The following is a 20,771-nucleotide window of genomic DNA, read 5'->3' on the forward strand; positions in this document are numbered from 1 at the left end:
CTTTTTGATGGGGTTGTTTGCTTTTTCCTTGTAAAATTGTTTAAGTTCTTTTTAGATTCTGGATATTAGCCCTTTGTCAGATGGGTAGATTGCAAAATTTTCTCCCATTCTGTAGGTTGCCTGTTCACTTTGATGATAGTTTCTTTTGCTGTGCTGAAGCTCTTTCGTTTAATTAGGTCCCATTTGTCAATTGTGACTTTTGCTGCCATTTCTTTTGGTGTTTTAGTCATGAAATATTTGCCCATGCCTATGTCCTGAATGGTATTGCCTAGGTTTTCTTCTAGGGTTTTTATGGTATTAGGTCTGATGTTTAATTCTTTAATCCTCTTGAGTTAGTGCCTGTATAAGGCTTAAGGAAGGCGTCCAGTTTCAGATTTCATATGGCTAGCCATTTTTCCCAACACCGTTTATTAAATAGGGAATCTTTTCCCCATTGCTTGTTTTTCTCAGATTTGTCAAAGATCAGATGGTTGTAGATGTGTGACATTTTTCCTGAGTCCTCTGTTCTGTTCCATTGGTCTGTATATTTATTTGCTACCAGTACCACGCTGTTTTGGTTACATTATTTTATACAATAAAGATCTCATAGTTTATTAATCCTATTGGGTTAATATTGTTGGATTGTTTTGAATTTCATTTTAAAACACTGTTTGACTTATTAGTCCTACAATTCATGGTTTTTCAAAGTACTGGAAAACATATTAAAATATCATATAAAATGATCAGACTGAACCCCAACATATAGAGATAGGACATTGTTATTACCTTGGTTTATGTTGTTTCAAACATGATGATGATGATGAAAATTATAATGATGATTATAATTCTCATTTATTGAATTCCTACACTAAGTATGGGATGAATGATTGCTTAACACATGTTCTACTAATACTCTCAATAGTATTATTTTTCCTTTCATGTAAATGAGGACATAGAGGCATGAACTTAATAGGTGGCAGAATAGAATAGAAATCAGTCAGTCTTGATATAGCAGGAATCCCAGCTAGAACCTAAACTGGAACTTAGAAATGACTGTATGTTTCTTGCAAACAATTATTGCCACCTTGCCAGAGAGTCATTAAATCTTGCTTCAGTTAACAAAGGGTTTGTTCTTGTATGAATTACTGAGGATTCTGCTACTTATATACTTCTCCAAACTGAAACTTAGAGAATTGTTGGATGTGGCAGTAGGAGAGAGGAGTCCAGTCTATTAATAAAAAAGAGAACTTAGAGAGCTGTTTCACTAAAAACCTTGTCACTTTGTAACACTCATTTTATCTTAAGTGTGCTATTTACCTCACCAACTACCGTATAACTAGTTATTTTTGAATATCAAGCTAAAATAGGTTTTAGCAAATGACAATTACACTCCCACACACGCACACTGAAAAACATATTAATATAAGACACAATATTGATTCAGAGTGCCTGTATTTTCAATTGCTACTGTAGGGTTAATTAACAATAAAAAGAAGAGAGCACAGTATAAATAATACATTTTTACTCATGTAATAAAAATATACTAATACAGCTATCTAATATGACAACATGATAATAGTATAGTATATACTATCTGTATTATATTTATATGCATAGATTGTTTTAATAATATATATGCTATCTAATATAGTAACATACAATAGTATAGATAATATAGTATAGATTACAATATAATAGGTTACAACAATCTATAATAGAATACAATATAGCTGCAATATTGTACAATATAATATAATGGATAATACAATACAATATACCAATATTACAATAATATATATATGCTATGAGTTGAATTGTGTGTCCCCAAATTTCTATATTTAAACCCTAAACCCTAGTACCTCAAAATGTGAGCTTATATGGCAATAAGGTCATTGAGATGTAATTACTTAAGATGAGTTCTTACTGGAGTATGCTTCCTAATCTAGTATGACTGGTATACTTTAAAAAAGCGATATCTGCATCTGGATATGCACACAAGGATAATGCCATGTGAAAATGAAGGGAGAGACTGGGGGGTGTTTCCTGAAGTGAAATTATGCCAGAAGTGGCCAGCATACCACCAGAAGCTTTGGGAGAGGGAGGGAACAGGTTCTGCCTCACAGCCCTCAGAGGGAACCAACCCTACTGATATTTTGATCTTGGACTTTTAGCCTTCAGAACTGTGAGACAATCAATTTCTGTTGTTTAAGGCACCCAGTTTGTGGAACTTTGTTATAGCAGCCCTAGCAAGTTAAAATACTGTATAATACCATGCTACAGAAGATAATGTACTTACCTAATATACTAATATATTTATCTACTTATCTAATATAAAATGTATTGCCCCCCCATTCTGAAAGACACAAGAAGTTCTAAACTAGAAAAAAAATGCAGTTGGTAAATTAGGCAGAGTTTTATTGTATTTAAATACCTTAAATGCAAAAATGTCAGTTGCAACTGGTCTTCTTGATGTGAGTAACATTTATGCAAACATAACTGCTCGTAGAAAAGTAATAAAGAGTTGGAGTGACCTTTGAGGTGATTTAATCTAGCACCTGTCTCAGTACTGGAATACTCTCCATAAGATCCTTGAAGGACAGCCAATTACTTCCTTTCGTGGGAGCAGACAGAGGGCTATGACTGACTGCCTAAAGGCACCAGGGAAAGGTTTAAAAGAGGAAGTGATAATTAGACTGAGTTAAAACATGGAAAAGAACAGCAGATTTCCCTAAGGCTAGAGTGTAATGTGTGGGAGAAAATAAGGTGGGAGGTTTGCTGGAAAAGATAGCCTAGCCGGATTGTGAAGTGTCTTACATATCATACAAAGAAGCATTGACTTGTCTCTTAGGTATTAGGGAGTTTGGGGGATACTTTTCACCTAAGGGTAATAAGATATAGAGTAAATGCTCCTATTATTAATAGATATTTTACGTAGTGCCTACTTATAAAAGAATGGAGGTACTTTAGAGATCCAGTTAGAGTGCAGACCTCTCTATCAATGAGATAATGCTACTTTTTTGTTTAATATTAAGTAATTGGCAATTCCTTATTTGATATTATTTGATTACTGGACCTATCCTATCATCAGATTCCATCCCAATAGTATCTTCTGTCACTCACTACTATGCCTCTTATGCATTGGCTACATTGAAATTACTTAATATGATATAAATACACATTTTCTTAACAGTATTGTGTCTTTACACAAGCTACTCTAATTACTTGAAATAAAATTTTTCCCATTACTTGACTAACAAAATATTATTTATCTTTCAGACACAACTCAATGACTACCTACATTTTGAAGTAGTTCTAAGTAGCCAAAGCAATATTATTACATCCCCATTCTGCTCTCAGGGCACTTAGAAATTGACTCCATAGAAAAACATTTCATTATTCTTATTTGCATGATTTTGTAAGCAGATACCCAGTGATATATGCCCCTTTGTGAATAATAATATTATATTTATTTCTGTATTTTCAGTCTACAAGGAGAGTGTTTTGTATATAATATAAATTAAAAATTTTTGGTCACATAAAAAAGAATGAATATTATATTTGGTAGCTTCTCCAAAAATTATCTTTAATGTAAATAAATTAGATACCATATATGATAATTACTAACAGAAACATTCAATTAATCCAACTGCTATAATTAAGGGAAGTCACACAAAAAAATAGTGGAAACTAGAGGATAAATAAAATGTCTTAAGATTAGAAAGATAATATTAGGAAATCTTCCCTATATATCCATTATGAAAAAAATGGAAACTCTTGAAAAGTACCCTATATGACCTAATTTTACTTTTTATGTTTTTCTATGGCACTGGCCTACAGAAATGAATTGAAAATTCCACTAAAGTTTTACAAAATATTGGTAACCAATGTGAATATTTCAGATTGAAGTTTGAGGTTGAACTCACAAAGTAAAACTGCGAAATGAAAACTTATAAAAGTTCCAATAGACGAGTGTAAGTATTTATTTATACAAAGAAACTGTGGCTTTTAAATCTTTTGACTTGAAGGAATCTTGTCATTTTTCTAAGCCCATAAATATCATTTAGAAGAAAAAGATTTAAATTTTAGTTCCGTATGGTTTGAAACGTAGTGAACTAATTTTTAAAACAATTTTATACGAAAAGGAAATAAAAGTTGTCTCTTGGATTTCTTTGTCTTTTACTTGTCCTCCCTAGGTACATTCTGCTTCAGTGTTTGGGTATATTGGAGGAGCTGCTTGGCTTCTGCAGCTTTGTGCTGGGGGATGAGCAGAGTACTTGGCAGAGTGGGGACATCTGGACCTCTTTCTCTCTAGGACTATCTGTTGGCCACCAAGTTGTTGCTAGATATGTTGGCAATTGCGACGAAAAACCTCAGCAGCTGTAATTTATGAGACGATCTTTCTTGGCTTTGCTTCAGTTTCTGCTGTCACAGAAGACCCTTCTGGCATTCGACAGAGACTCCCATTCAGCTGTAGCCTGATCTATAGAAATCCTCTTTGTTCCAGCTATGAAAATATATAGGAAAAAAATAGAATTTGGAGGAATAGAGACATAAATTCATATCATTCATCCAAATTACACAGATATGGATTTATTATAATTTTATCCAAAATGTATGCTAGGGTTTCAATGGAAGTCTTAGTTTCTCATACCAGTATTTAACAGGGGAAATTAGTCATAAATACATTTTAGATTGACCTTTCTTCAGCCCTTGTTTTTATAGACAGATATTACTAAAGCAACCCTCATAGCCACACACACATTAGAGACTTCCAGTTATTGATTATAATTAGAATCACATCCCTTTTTGCTACCATGAGAATGCGGTTCTATAGAATTGCCTCTTGATGAATTGTTTCAAAAATACTCGTGAGTCGGATGATATTAATTAATGTGCTTCTCCATGATTTAAAATTACAGATTGCCCAAGAACTATGTCTAAGTAGGTCATCCTGAAAAGTAATCGTATATATAAATGATTACATATATATGATTACATATTCATATAGTGTGTGTATGCTTGTGCATGTGTATAAATTTTTGTGACTTCCTTTAATTATAGCAGTTGGATTAATTGAATATTCCTGTTAGTAATTATCATACATGGTTTCTAATTTATTTACATTAGAGTTAAAGATAATTTTTGGGGAAGGTACTGTCCCAATCTTTAATAAGTTTGTAGCTAATCATTAGTAACCAAGTTCAGTACTTTAGTTATCTTGGTGAAAAAATGTTTTAAAATGTAGCCTGAATCATAGCAAATTGGTGAGGAGCAAGGTCTCTAGAGTCAAATTATATGAGTTATCTCCAAAATGGTAATAATAATAGTGTCTCTTTCACACGATTATTGTGAGGACTAAATGAAATGATAGTTCTTAAAGATTATTCATCATCTGATGGCTGAAGAAAATGTTAACTAATATCATGGCATGAGGAAGAAATTTGAGTCATTAATTATAATTTATCTCAATATGAAAGTGGAAGTTGATCCTACCAGCTTATACTTTTTCATCTCATTTTCCAACAGCGAAGAGGAGACCATATATATTCAGTCGAGTCTTCTTGTATGGAACTACAACCCAGCCCACCTCCTACTGCCTCTATCCCTCTCTCTCTATATATATATATAATATATATAATTGATATATACTATATAATATATGATATTATATATGCTATTATATATCATATATCATATATTCTATAATAATATATAAATATATAAGATATATAAAATATGCAATATATTATATATTGTATATAAACAATATATAAAATATATAATACATTGTAATAAAAATGTATATTACATGATATGTACATAACATATTATATGTAAATAATTATAGTTATATATAATATATAAACAATTATATATTATAAAAATATATAATATATAACATATATAAATATATTTAATATCTATTATAAAATATGTATTAATTTATATATTATACATAATATATTATAAAATATAGTATATATATATTATATATAATATGATATAAGTAATATACATTGTAATATATAATATAAATAGCATATAAATAATATATCACATATAATATGTAATATATAATATGTTATATATAAAATATAATATATTTTAAATATATATTTTTATATAAAAATATAATATATATTTTATATATTTTGTATATAATATATATAAGTTAAATATTAAATATTATATATAAGTAATATGTATCATATAATATGTTATATGTGAAATATATTATAATAAAAATAAAAATAAAATATACCATAATATATTTTAGCAAAATATATATTATAAAATATAATTATAATATTTGTAATTATATTAGAATATAATATATAAAAATATGTATTATAAAATATATATTAATTTATGCATTATATAAATTATATATTTATATATTTATATAAAATTTATATATTATATATTATATGATATATATTTATATGTATATTATAATTATGAATATTATAATCATATTTTATAATATATATTTTATAAAAATATATATAATAAAATATGTTATATTTTATTATGATATATTTCATGTATTATGTATTACATATATTTTATATACAATATATAATATTATATTATATATAATTTTATATATTATATATTTATATATTTTATAATATAATTTATATATTTTATATATAATATATATTTTTATAAATATGTAATATGTAATATATAATTAATGTATATAATATACAAAATATATAAAATATATAATATTTTTATATATTATATAATATATATTATTTATATGTTATATATTATATATAAAATATATATATGCTGAATTAGTCATGCATGTGAATATCTCGCAGTAAAGCCTTCCCTGAGGCAGAGGAAACACTTGCAACAATACTAAGCTATACTGAGTTTGGCTCATTGGAAAATCCGAAACCCGGCAGCATTTAAGAAGTTTGGTAAGAAAAATAGAGAAGATGATATTACAGCTGTAAGATGCTATCTGATATTTAGCCAAGGACTAGTTCATATAGGACCTTGTGGAAATCAGGAGGTTAGACTTTATTCCAAGTTCCATAAAATACCATCAGGGAATCTGGGGAACAAAGGAATTGACTACTATCTTATAAAGACCTCCCTGACAGACAAGAAGAGAGAGAATGGTCCAGGAGTATGAAAGCAAAGAAGTAGATTCTTTGTAAAATGTTTTCACTGCATGGCGATTTGATCTATTTTGGGAATCACAAAATCCTTTTTAAAACGTCTTCAAGAAAAGCAAAGAAAATTTCTAATCTAAATAAAAAGAAGAGTCAAACTTCTGATGAGTAAGTAGTCAGTATTTAGTCGATGGATAATTAAAGATCATTTTACTGTGTTGGTTTCCTGGATTACACTAAAAAAAGCAAGCAATCCCATCTACTTCATCTGATATCAGTATTAGCATCATCATTAGCAATTTTAAGTTTAGGTTTCATTCTTTTCTCCTTTCCTTACCTTTCTTGTTTATTTGCAAACTTAAATTACATTGTATAGTACATATCTGCATAATGTGCATACAGTATGTAGCTGAAGAATCAGCCTTCAATTATTTGTTTGGGTTATTTTTTATTTGAATAAATGAAAGTAGAGAAATTCATTGTGGGATGATAAATAAATTTATTAACCTTTACAAATTAGATACATGTACAAATGTCCTAGGCATAATATCAATGCATATTCTATGAGTCACTTTAATTTAAACAATCGACAGATTTTTTTGTGTGCTGTATAGTGTATTAGTCCATTCTTATGCTGCTATAAAGAACTTCCTGAGACTGGGTAATTTATTTAAAAATGAGGTTTAATTGACTTACAGTTCTGCATGGCTGGGAAGGCCTCAGGAAACTTACAATCATGGTGCAAGGACAGGCAAAAATATCCTTCTTCACATGATGGCAGGAAGGCAAAGAATGACAGTTAAGTGAAGGGGAAGTCCCTTATAAAACCATCAGGTCTCATGAGAACTTACTCACTATCATGAGAATAGTGCTGGGGAAACCACTCTCATGATTCAATTACCTCCCACCAGGTCTCTCCCATGACATGTGGAGATTTGGGGAATTATAATTCAACATGCAATTTGGGTGGGACACTGCCAAACTATATCATATAGTCAAAATGTATTACCAAATAAACACAATGACTTTAAGAGAAAACAATGAGATAATAATATACATTATCAAAGAAGGTTAAGACAACAGATGCTTAATTCTGAATATACAGAAAGTTGAAAATCAGAAATCTTAGGTCAGTATTCTTTGTCACAATTATAAGGAATATATTTCTAAGTATTTTTATATTTTACATTTATCTGCTTGTTTCTAAAATTCCATTTTATAAGCTAGATATATTGTCATCAATGATTTATAAAGCCTTTAATTAATGTGACTTTCTTTCTTATCTTTCTTTCTTTTTTTTCTTCTTCTTTTTTAAAAAGACAGGATCCTGATCTGTTGCTGAAGCTGGGGTGCAGTGGCACAAGCATAACTCACTGCAGGCAGCCTCAAACTCCTCCATCCAAGTGATCCTCCCACCTCAGCCTCCCAGGTAGCTAGGAGTGTGTGCCACCACACTGGGTTAATTTTTTATAGAGACAGAGGCGTTTCTGTGTTGCCTAGACTGGTCTTGAATCCCTGGTCTCAAGTATTCCTCCTGTCTCGGCCTTCCAAAGTGCTGAGATTACAGGCATAAGCCACTGCATCTGGCCTAAAGTGACATTCTTAATCTGCTGAAATTGTATGACATTTGGGAATTTTATTATGTATGCATATGGGATATCAATTTACACAAATGTGCTTATGTATTCAACATCATGACTCAATTTTAAGATTTTATATTAAATAACTTTTGCAAATATATGTAATGGTTGTAATTTTTATTAGTTTTAGAACTGTTAGCATCCCGTGAAAACAATAGAAAATGTACTTAATAGAAATGCTAGATCAAACTTTAAACGTAAGAAAAAAATTGTCAAGAAAATCTACTGGGATCATTCATAAATCAGTGTGTGTAGAATTAAAAATGTGACAGTATTCTTAGCTAGACTTCATGAAGAACCTGTATAATCTTGAGAGCATGTCCTGACATTTAAAGTATGTGTAGCAACTCGTTGGATCAGAAATGTCCTAGATTCCAAGACAGTAGCTCAGATACACTTTAGAAACATCTGCCGAAGCTGCTTGATTTTTGGAAAATTTTGTGTTTATCAATGAAACACAGATAAAACTATTCAAAATACACGCTATTCCTAAAAGGCAGAAAAATTGATTATTTTTAATTTTTAGTTTTTGTGGGTACTTAGTAGGTGTACATATTTATGGGGTATATGAGATGTTTTGATACAGGCATGCAGTGTAAAATAATCACAATGTGAAGACTGAGGACCCATCCACTCGAGCATTTTTCCTTTGTGTTACAAATAATCCAATTACATATTTAGTTATTTCAAAATGTGCAATTAGGTTATTATTGACTGTATTACCCCCACTACCCTTCCCAGCATCTGGGAACCATCTTTCAACTCTCTATGTCTATGAGTTTAATTGTTTTGATTCTTAGATCTCACAAATAAGTGAGAACATGAAATGTTTGTCTTTCCATGCCTGGCTTATTTCACTTAACATAATGACCTCCAGTTCCATCCATATTGTTGCAAATGACTAGATCTCATTCTTTTTTATGGCTGAATAGTACTCCATTGTGTATATGTATCAAATGTTCTTTATCCATTTATCTGTTAATGGAAATGTAGGTTATTTCAAAAATCTTAGTTATTGTGAATACTGCTGCAAGCAATAGGGATTGCAGATATTGCTTCAATATACTGATTTCCTTTATTTTGGGTATATATGCAGCAGTGAGATTGCTAGATAATATGATAGCTCTATTTTAAGTTTTTTTGAGAAATCTTGAAACTGTTCTCAATAGTGGTTGTACTAATTTACATTCCAACCAACAGTGCATGAGAAATCCCTTTTCTCCATATCCTCATCAGCATTTGTTATTGCTTGTCTTGGATAAAAGCCATTTTTACTGGGGTGAGATTGTATCTCATTGTAGTTTTGATTTGCATTTCTCTGATGATCAATTATGTTGAGCACCATTTCATATGCCTGTTTACCGTTTTTAGATCATCTTTGGAAATGTCTATTCAAATATTTTGCCCATTTATTTATCAGATTATTAGATTATTTTTCATATAGAGTTGTTTGAGCTCCTATTTATTCTGGTTGTTAATCCTTTGTCAGATGGGTAGTTTGCAAATAGTTTTTTCCATTCTGTTGGTTGTCTTTTCACTTTGTTGATTGTTTCCTTTGCTGTGCAGAAGCTTTTTAACTTGTCATGATCTCATTTGTTCACGTTTGCTTTGATTGCCTGTGCTTGTGGGAAATTGTTCAAGAAATTTTTGCCCAGACCAATGCGCTGGAAATTTTCCCCAATGTTTTCTTGTAGTATGTTCATTGTTTGAGCTCTTAGATTAAGTCTTTAATCCATTTTGATTTGATTTTTTATATGGTGAGAAATAAGGGTCTACATTCATTTTTCTGCATATGGATATCCAGTTCTCCCAGAAACATTACTTGAAGAAACTGTCTTTTACCCAGTGTATGTTCCTGGAAACTTTGTCAAAAATGAGTTTATTGTAGGTTTATGCCAAGAAGAATCTTTTTTTTTTCTTTTTTCTTTTTTTGAGACTGATTCTATCACCCAGGCTGGAGTGCAGTGGAGTGATCTCAGCTCACTGCGGCCTTCACCTCCTGAGTTTAAATGAATCTCCCGCCTCAGCTAATCTCCTGAGTAGCTGAGATTACCAGCACCTGCCACGATACCCGGCTAATGGGGTTTCACCATGTGGGCCAGGGTGGTCTGGAACTCCTGACCTCAAGTGATCTGCCTGCCTCAGCCTCCCAAAGTGCTAGAATTACAGGCATGAGCCAATGTGCCTGGCCTGAGAGGAAAAATCTTAATGATTATATGTCTTAATGATTATATACTATGTCCAAAGATCATACATTAAGTCCAAACTTTTACTGAAAATTCACCCTAGCAATTTATATTTCTTTTTTGCAATTATTTATAGCACATAACATGGAATCTGGTGAAACATAATATCATTTGTACCTACTAATATGGAGAAATGGCATAACTTTTATATTTACACATGTACACAATTTTTTCATATAGTATTTAATTGTTAAATAATATGTTTAGTGTTTTAAAATTTTTCATAGGAATTGACATTATATTTTCATAAAATATCATGAGTTGGTCATCATTGTTGCTTTTTTCTTTTTTACAAATGACAAAATTTAAGCATTAATACCTTTCAACTATTGTAAACTAAGAAGAAAATTGAAAGACCCTCTGCAACCACCTGTATAAACTCCCTTTTCAGCCAGGCACTCTAAAATTTAACCTGAAAGACTGGTTCAGGTCATGAAGGGAAGTGGGAGTTGAACATGCTTCGTTATACTCCTCCAGCATTAACATCAACACAGACTTTATGCCTGAAAAGAAACATTTATAATCTACTCTCTCTAAAGCCTGCTACTTGGAGGCTTCATCTGCATAATAAAAACTAGGTATCCACAACCCCTTATCATAATTCAGATGTTCCTATCTACAGATAATAACTCTTTCAGCCAATTGCCAATCAGGATACATTTAAATCTACCTATGGCCTGGAATCCCCTTGCTTTGAGTTGTCCCGTCCTTCCAGATTGAACCAGGATAAATCTTACATGAATTGATTGATGTATTATGTCTCCCTAAAATGTAAAAAAGCAAGCTGCACCCCGACGATCTTGGGCATATATCATCAGTACCTTCTGAGGCTATGTCACGGGTATGTTCTTAACCTTGGCAAAATTAACTTTTTACATTGACTGAGACCTGTATCAGATATTTGGGGTTTACACCGTATATACAACTACCATGTAGCATATATAGAACTAAAAGTAAATCTTTGTCATTGTGTTTTAAATGTGACATATGGCATTAAAAAAATCCTTTGTAAGTTAAGCCTTTGAGATTCTCTATTTTTTGTCCTATATTTTATTCTGCAAATAAAACTCATAAGCGAGTGTTCCTTCCTCTAAGGGCAGTTATCCTATCAGTAATGAGTTCTTTTTTTTTTTTTTTTTTTCTGTCTGTCTCTCTCTCATTGTTTTTTTCCAAGACTTTCTTCCAGTATCCTTCATCTGTATAACAACTGTATCTTTTAAAACTAAAGAAATTATGCATTCTCACAACAAGAACTATATATTTTTTTCAGTATTATCTCCTATCCTTACATAACCCTCAAAACATTCCCCTTTTCAATCTCATATTGCTCCTGGATGTGTATGTGTATGATTTTTGTTTTGATACATTAAATTTTGAGAAAATATGCAAAAATAGTAAAAGAAATTTCTGTGTGTCCCTTATGCAATTCACAATTGGTTTATGTTTTGCTTCATTTCTTTCAGTATTATTTTTTCTTATATATACACATATTTTTATGGCCATTTGAAATATATTGTATTCTTTTTTCCTAAATATTTTAATGTCTCTTTTTCCAAAATAAGGACATTCTCTTATGTAACCAAAGGACGTTATCCAAATCTGGAAAATTAGCATTACATTACCCAGTGCACATTCAAATTTCATCAATTACCCTAATAATGTTTTCCATAGCTATTTTGTTCTGCTTCAAAACTCAATCCAGGATTATGTGTTCTTGTATTTAATTGCCCTCTCTCTTTAGATTTCTTATGTTTGCAACATAGGCTCAGCCTTTGTCATTCTTGATGCTGACATTTTTGAAGACCATAGGGCCTCAATTGATATTGATGTTTTCTTATGATTAGAGCCAGGCTATGCATTTTTGGCAGGAATACCACAGAAATGGTATGATGACCTTTCAGCGCTTCATATCAGGAAGTACCTGATGTCAGTCTGTCTTAATATTAGTCATGTTAAATTTGCTCACTCTTTGAAATTGGTATAAGCTAAGTTTATCCAGTAAGTTAACTCCTTTTGGTTTGCTATTAATAAGTAATTCTTGGGGATATATTGTGAGAGTGTGTAATTATTCTATTCTTCATTCACCTGCCACCTACTAGTTTTAACACCTACTGATGATACCTTAACTTTATATATATTTTCTTATTACTGGGCATTCTACTATAACTTATTTATCTATCCATTACGATAATTAGCTATTTTCATGCTCAAATTGTCCCAGGTTTAGCCAGTGGGAGCCACCTTAGTGTGGTTTCTGCACTTCATTCTTTCTTTGTTTCCTAACATCCTGGACAAGATGTTTCCAATTTACCTTGTGCTTTTATTACTCTAGCACTGGAATCAGGCTTTCATTTTAAGAGTCCTTGTTTCCTTAGAGTAGAGGATGATGCTTAGAAATAAAAATCTGAAAACTATTTGTCCTTTTTTACTGTATATAATTGTTACAGACTGTCAGAAGATACAACATGTATATTTATTTCTCTCCATATATATATATTTATATATATATAGCAGCAGTTTATTCATTCAGGGGCCATTTCAATCCACTATCACAAGAAACAGTGTAGCTTTTTCTCTTTCCATATATATATATATTTAATGTCACATATATACACACACATATATATGCATATATACATATATAAAAACATATACATAAAATGTCACACATATATTTATATATATAGCAGCAGTTTCTTCTTTCAGGGGCCATTTCAATCCACTGTCACAAGAAACACTGTAGCTTTTTCTCTTTTCCTAAGAGTAACTCTCTTCTCCAAAAGTTAGAATCACGTCTCCAGTTATCCTCAATAAACTTATTTACTCATTTGCTCAAGTATAAAAAACAAAGGAAATAATTTCAAAATTGCTAAATAACATCACTGTGAAAAGCAAACCCATTAGCTGGAATTAAATAATTATTTTTGGGGAGAAAAAGTTTTTTTACTGTGAAATACACATGCTCATTTCAGTAAGTTTTGACAAATACAGAGATACCCTTATCAAGATACATAGTAACTGTCCCACTCCAAAAAGTAGTTCCAGGCTTCTTTGCAGGGAGTCACCTCTGTCCTTCTTCCAAAGGCAACTATTATAATCCTTATTTCAATATACAGTTGCTTTGCCTGTTGTCAAACTTTCTATAAATGAAATTGCACTGTATATGCTATTTTGAATGCAGTTCTATGGCTATGTAGCATTTATGAGGTTTATTAATGTGTTTGCAAGTGTCAGTGGTTTGTTCTTTTTTATTGCTTAGTAACATTTTAATGTGTGATTATATCATACTACTTTATTCCATCCTCCTGATGTTGAAAATTTGGGTTGTTTCCAGTTGGGGACTAATATGATTACAATTGGAATAAACATTCATGTGCAACATTTTTGTGTAAATATAAATAGTTTATTTCTCTTGGATAAATACTTACAAGTGGAATTGCTGGGTCATAATACAGATGTATGTGTAATTTTCTTAGGAACTGACAGAACTTTGTTTTTCCATTTTTCCATGTTTCATAAATATTTTTACCCAGTTTGTGGTTTTTCTGTTTATTTTCTTAGTAGCATACTAAGCAGAAGTGTTTCACTTCTGTGACGTTTAATTGTCCGTTTTATCATTTTATTTTTATTTTTTCTGTATCTAAATTCTTTGCCTACTCAAAGTTGCAAAGTTTTAAAAATAATTTTGTGTGATGTAAGATAGGAGTCTAGGATTTCCTCCCATATGTATATATTCGGTTTTTATAACACAATCTATTAAAAGTATTTTTTCTTATTTATTGAATTGCTTGGGTGCCAATGTAGAACAATCAATGCTTGAGTCTGTTTCTGGGCTCTCTGCTCTTTCATTTATTTATTTATTTGGTTTTGCTTTAGCTTTATATTAAATATTTAAGTCAGGTCTTTTAAAGATTTTCTTCTTCAAGATTTGTCTAAGTGTATTAAGCTCTCAATATTTGCAAGTAAATTTTAATACCTGTTTGTAATTTACTATTTAATAAAACAAAAGGAAAACCCAAAATCTTGTTGAGATTGTGATTGAAATTGAAATGAAATTATAGATTAACTTGAAGAAATTACATCTTTACCATATTAACCTTTCCAATCCATGAATATTTCTCTCAATCTTTCAGGTCTTTAAAAATTCCTCTTAACAGTATTTTATAGATTCCAGTATAGAAGACTTGCCCATCTACAGCCTGATTTTTTCCTAAGAGATTTATGTTTATAACACTGTTGTGAATTAGTTTTAAACTGCCAGTTTTGCTCAAAATATGTAGAAATTCAATTAATTTGTGCATATTTATTTTGTGTCTCACAAACTTGCAATATTCACTTACAGTTTTAGTGGTTTTGTAGTTTCTTTAGGATTTTACATATTAGGATCCTATATAAACAATTCTGTCCGCAAATAGAGGCAGTTATATATATTTTTTTACTTCAGTCTTTCTTTCCTTTAGTTCTTTTATTTATTTCTTTTTTGCCTTTTAATATTCTGACTTGGTCCTCAGTATAAATTGAAATAGAAGTTCTACAGTGTATTTCCTTCCCATGTTTAAAATATTTCAGAGAAAGAAATAAGTTCTACAGAATTAAGTATGTTAGATACAGATTTTTACAGATGCTCTGTATTCATTTCTCATTAACTGAGGTTTTTTTTTTTTTTTTTTTTTTTTTTTTTAATATGAGTAGAGACAGGGTCTTGTTATATTGTCCAGTCCAGTCTCTAATTCCTGGCCTCCAGTGATCATTCCACCTCAATCTCCAAAATTCTGGGATTATAGGCATGAGCCACCACCACTGACCATTTGCTGAGTCTTTTAAGTAAAAGCGAGTGTTTAATTTTGTGGAACACTTTTTCTTTACGTCTATTGAAATGATTATATAATTGTGCTCATTTTTTCTGTTTTTGTAGTGATTGATTAATTTTTGAGTTAACTATTCCTACATTCCTGAGGTAAACATAATCTAGACATGTGCTGTTTTATATTTTATTATACATTGATTAATTGTATTTGTTTATATTTTCAAGGGCTTTTTTCTCTATATTATTGATATCTGTAATTTTGTTTGTAGTGTTTTTATATTTAAATATTAAGATTATATTGGTCTCATGAAATAAGTTGCGGCATATTTCTACTTGCTCTGTATTTTAGCAAGATTTGAGTATATTTACTCTTATTTCTTCTTTTTATGTTTGATAAATTTCACTAGTAGAATTACATGCCTAGAGTTTTAGTTATTGAAAAATCTGAATTCATTTGAAGGTTAATGAAAAATAAATATCTCTACCAGCAGTTTCATATTGGTCTGGTTTATCTGCCTATTTATTGTCACTAAACTTGATATAATTTTACTAGCTTTGGGTGTTATACAGATCTTAATGCATCTTGAACCTGTTAAACATTTCTTTGCTTCTCCCCAACCCTTCATTAACAACATTTTAGTCAGCCTGAGCTTTTGCATTCTGGAACTAATTTTTAGTTATGCAAGACTGTGCCATATGTAAATAAGGGGAAAGAGTTATTTTGCTGTGGAAATAACTTTATTTTCATTTATAAAATTTTATTCATTAACGTTATTACAAAATAAATTTATTTACTTCTTTAACATACTAATTTTCTTGAAATTGAAAAGATTTAAAACCTTTATATGTAAAGTTGATTGTAAATGAGTAGGGCTTTTTTTGTTTGTTTGTTTGTTCGTTTTTGAGACAGTCTCGCTCAGTCGCCCAGGCTGGAGTGTAGTGGCGTAATCTCGGCTCACTGCAAGCTCTGCCTCCCGGGTCATGCCATTTTCCTACCTCAGCCTCCCCAGTAGCTGGTACTACAGGCGCCTGCCACCACGTCTGGCTAATTTTTTGTATTTTTAGTAAAGATGGAGTTTCACCGTGTTAGCCAGGATGGTCTCGATCTCCTGACCTCGTGATCCGCCCTCCTCGGCCTTCCAAAGTGCTGGGATTAGAGGCGTGAACCCCCGCGCCGTAAATGAGTGAGTTTTAAGAAAGTGCTGAAATTAGTACACCCTTACCCCTGAACCTCATCTTACATAGTATAAGTTTAAGTATATTGATTGGTTTACTTTGTTAAAGTATGGTGTTTTATAATTTTCTGTATAATGTAATTTCTATCAAACCAATATGAAATTTCTGAAGAAGTGTGAACACAGTTAACACAGTGTGAATACAGTTAACCTTTTTATAGTTTTCCATGTTCAGATAGAAGTGAAGCAATTTGTCTAAGGATAAGACAAATTACTTTATTGGTTTCTGTAATGAAATAAAAATAATACATCTATCTTATGTGCTGATTATTGATAACAAATAGTCTGACAATACTAGAAGGGTCAAAACATGGGAGTACAGACTGTACATGGAAAAGTGTCATATGAGAGTTTCAATACTACAGGTTGGACATTCTGAATCTGAGAATCTGAAATACAAAATGCTCCAAAATCAAAAACATTTTGAGCACTGATGTGACACCAGAAGTGGAAAATTCCAGATAAAAATTATTAACACAGATTTTGTTTCGTGCACAAAATTATTAAGAATATTGTAAAAAATCACCTTCAGGCTATATGTGTAATTCACAAATGTTTTTTATGTTTAGACTTGGGTCCCACCCCAAGATATTTCATTATGTATATGCAAGTATTCCAAAATCAAAGAAAACCAGAAATCCAAAACAATTCTGGCCCTAAACATTTCAGATAAGGGATATTCATTAAACCTGTAAAGGGACTGAGCTGTTCGATAACACCATGCTATCTGTAAAGGTGCCAAATCAGAAACAGTTTATCTTTTGTAAATATGCTATTCATTTAGAAATCTCTAAAAATTATAGTATGCTCTTTTTTTGAAGTTGCATATTGTTTAAAAAAGTTATGTCTTTATTCCAGAAGACATCAAAATCTGTATTATATCATATTATATCATATTATATTATATTATTTTCTTCTTATTTCCACCCATGAATTGTTCATCACCCCTTTAAGGTTAGTATTTTGCATTATTAATGTTTGTACTTTGTTAACTACTTCTCATTAAATATCTATTCTTTGTTAACTACTTCTTTGTTAACTACTTCTCATTAAATATCTATTATTTGGAAATATTTAAACTGGATGAATTCAAGTATTTTAAGAATATGAAAGTTATTGTTCATCTACTACTGGACACACATTTCTCAAAAGACCTGACAAAATCTGTTAGAAAAAGTTACAGTTCTCAGATCTGAGTACTGTCTTGTTCCTCCATCAAAAGTCTCTTTTCCATGAAGAATTAATTGAGACTGTGTAATTTTAGCAAAGACTTTTTACCCTCTTGTAAGCATAAATGATCTAAGTATAGCTACATGGGTTGTCTGATCTTTTTCTTTCAGAAGATGGAAGAGAAAGGCAGTCCTTTTAAAATTTCTAAATATGACATTGAGGACTTTATAATATTTGCTCAACTTCATTACTGTACTGATATTTGTAGGGACTGAAATTATTTTCTTGATCCTCTCATGAGAATTTTAAAACTCTGTAATCCTTCACTTGACAAATGATCTTGATTTTTTTGAAACAGTCTGATTTCTTCTTTTATTAGCTTTACATTGTGATTGAAGCAGATTGAATGACTCATCAAAAGCAAAAAATATCAGATTATATATATATTTTTTCTTTTCAATATATTGAGTAGAAAGACCACTGTACTATTTCCAATAACGAATCTTTCATTAAAGATAAGAGGGAAGCAGCATTTACAAGGATCCTGGCATCTGGGTTACTATTGCTATAATTGTATTTATGCATTTGACTTTTGTTAATTTTTCCAGTAAGATGAAACAAACTGAAGAGACAGAGACACTATTCACTTAAAAATGATATTAGATTTTATTCAAGATCGGTTTATCCACAAAATTTATGTTCAAAACTACTTTATGCATATAAATAAATTTCATGGATTATACTCTCACCAGATAGTCAAATATAATTAGTAGTTTTTTCCCTAAAATCAAAGAAAAAAAATTATATTTAGTAAGTGATATAAGATTGAGTTCTTGCCTGAAATGATGAGATATTTTGTAGTGAATGATTTGCACCGTATCATCTGTAATAATGCAGACACACCTTTGGAAGAAAAAGTGGTATTGAATTTTAAAGGAAATGTAGAAAAATCACAGCTCTAATTTAATTGGTCTTGATACATAATCATATGAAGGTAACTAACATATTGAACTAGTATTTTGTCACTTCTGGTGAAGTATGAGCATGAAACTGCACCATGATAATTACTTTTAATAAATTACTGACATTATTAAATTGTATTGAATGCACAATTTTGAGCTTGCCCAGTTTATCTACCTTTATGTTACGGAAGCCATAATTTTCTCTTTTACTTTGGGATGGTTTTCTCTACAAAGGAACTCTAAATCTTTCCTATCCCATAAATACGTGAACATAAACCCATGATTCATTGCAATTTAACTTCTGTTTCTGTGTAGGACGTTTACTGTGCTGAGAAAACTCATTAATCTCATTCACAGCTCTTAGTATAAACATAACCTTTACAATATATAAAAGAACAAATTATGTGTTTGCGTGATTTACTGTTTCTGTTTTGGAAAGAGAACAAAATGTAGTTTTTTTTTCTTTTAGTTTTAATATTCATTGATCAATTTGCTCTATTAACACAAACTGGGTACAAAATACATTATTTTTCATTTTGACATTTGTTTTTACCTTTATTTATTATAAAAAGAAATAGCAAAATATGACTTGACATAAAACAAACTTCAAAGCAAAACTATCTTCTGATGTGTTTTTGTATTGTAAAATTGGCTTGCAATACTGAATGTGAGTATGAACATAATTTTATATCTACATGTTAATATCTCTTAAATTCCATTTTATATTAACTTTATACAAAATTTATTTATGCTATGCTAATTTGTGCAGAATAATTTCTTTTTTGTGTGTGTTCTAAACAGTTTTGCTATGCCATTCTAGATTCCTCTGAGACCTACTAGTAGAGTTTTTGAAGGTGTAATTGTGGTAATGTGAAAAAAGTTCTGCTATCACTTTATGAACTTTGCTCTAAATCAATTCTCATTTGTTTCATTTGTCTTTGCAATTTCCTGAAAATTTTATTTAGTATAATTTGCTCTCTTTATCAACACTGGCATTTAAAAGGATGATTCTCAATTTCCTCTGTTGAACCGGACTTTCTCAATTGTAAAAGCATTCTAGCATCATTTAGTGGCTTATAAAAATCACAATGTTGACAACTAGTGGAAGGAAGTACTACTTTTTTGAGTTCATAATCTGAAGTATAAACATTTCATTTTTATGTAGTGAAGATTTTAAAGCAATAATTTAACTTATCAATTGTTAAATCATCATCAGTTAAATGACTAGCATATTAAAAAGCATTTTTCTTAATAAGTTAATAATGATCCAATTAAAGTACAATTTCTCTTCATTTCTGCGGATAAAATATTCTGAAAAAGATTCTTGTCAGATCTTTGACCTGAGACTGATGGAGAAATACTTCTTACAAGGAACTTAGCATGGCTTAAACATATATCTTCTAGTAATCAAGAACTTCTAAGAAGAAGATCTTCACTTGTTATTTTTTCTTTTTCTTACTGACCCCTGGAACCTGAAAGTACACCCTTTAGTTGTCATCCAACCTGTTGTCACCAGCCTTCCAAGAAAGGCAGTAGAGGGCACTAAGAGAATGTGACAGTACAGCATAGATGCTGATTGCTTCAAGCATGATGCTATGCAAT

The sequence above is a fragment of the Macaca fascicularis genome, chromosome 17, assembly GCF_037993035.2.
Source record: "Macaca fascicularis isolate 582-1 chromosome 17, T2T-MFA8v1.1".
In the NCBI taxonomy this organism is placed as follows: Eukaryota; Metazoa; Chordata; class Mammalia; order Primates; family Cercopithecidae; genus Macaca; species Macaca fascicularis.